The sequence below is a fragment of the Capsicum annuum genome, chromosome 3, assembly GCF_002878395.1.
Source record: "Capsicum annuum cultivar UCD-10X-F1 chromosome 3, UCD10Xv1.1, whole genome shotgun sequence".
Taxonomy (NCBI): Eukaryota; Viridiplantae; Streptophyta; class Magnoliopsida; order Solanales; family Solanaceae; genus Capsicum; species Capsicum annuum.
In genome coordinates this window covers 127,872,172-127,873,086 of record NC_061113.1, presented here as the reverse complement: position 1 = coordinate 127,873,086, position 915 = coordinate 127,872,172, and the positions used below count along the sequence as shown (strand labels likewise).

The 915-nt window shown below is 33.1% G+C and overlaps 1 pseudogene; it reads right to left on the bottom strand.

Moving 5' to 3' along the window:
- Positions 1–202: 202 nt before the first annotated feature.
- LOC107866312 lies at positions 203–692 on the bottom strand (annotated as a pseudogene).
- Positions 693–915: the final 223 nt, after the last annotated feature.

Below are 915 nucleotides of genomic sequence, written 5' to 3'. Positions count from 1 at the left end.
TTTTATTTTCCAATATCATATTTTGGTTTACAAAAAATTAGTGTCCACATTCCCACGTTACATATACAGACCTACATAATTTTTTCTCACTTGAAAGCAGAAGATAGAATGCATCTTAGTTGTGATAACAACATTAAAATACTATATTATCCCTTGGATGCTCTAGCTAATGTAACAATTGTTTTTTATAAGATACAAAATATCAATCTTTGACAGTAGTTCTCAATATCTTCATATCACGATTAATCTATCAGTATTATAAGTTTGCACACTACCAAGTCTCTTGGAATTTTTTATTCCCCGACAAACTCTTCCAAAAATAGTATGTTTCCATCCAGTGATTGTGCAGGAGCCAAGGTAATCAAGAATTGACTTTCATTCGTATTTGATCCAGTATTAGCCATGGGTATGATACATGCTCTGGTAAGCTTTAGTTGTGGGGTTATCTCATCATCAAACTTCTATCCATAGATAGATTCTCCACTTATTATGGTACCAGTTGGATCTCCACCTTGAACAATAAAATCCTTAATGATTTTGTGAAACTTGACATCATTATAGTAGCCTCTTCGAGCAAGCTCTATGAAATTTTAGCACATTCTTGGAGCGTGATTGTAATACATCTCAAGAGTAATAGGACTCATGGAAGTTTCGAGAGTGACCTCTGGTCGTACTTTTGTACTCGGACACATCTCTTCAATTCTACCAAGGATTTTTGAATTTGAAATAATTAATAAATAATAAGAAAGAGTATAACGACCTCCTTAAAGATTAATTTCACTCAGGCACACGAATTAAGGCCCCATATATTGTAGTGCATTGGAATTAATAGGCTAGTAGTGAAAATCATATATTTCATATGAGTTTCGTCAATTTCTATAAGTAGCATCTTTGAGGTATACCCTAAATAAATGG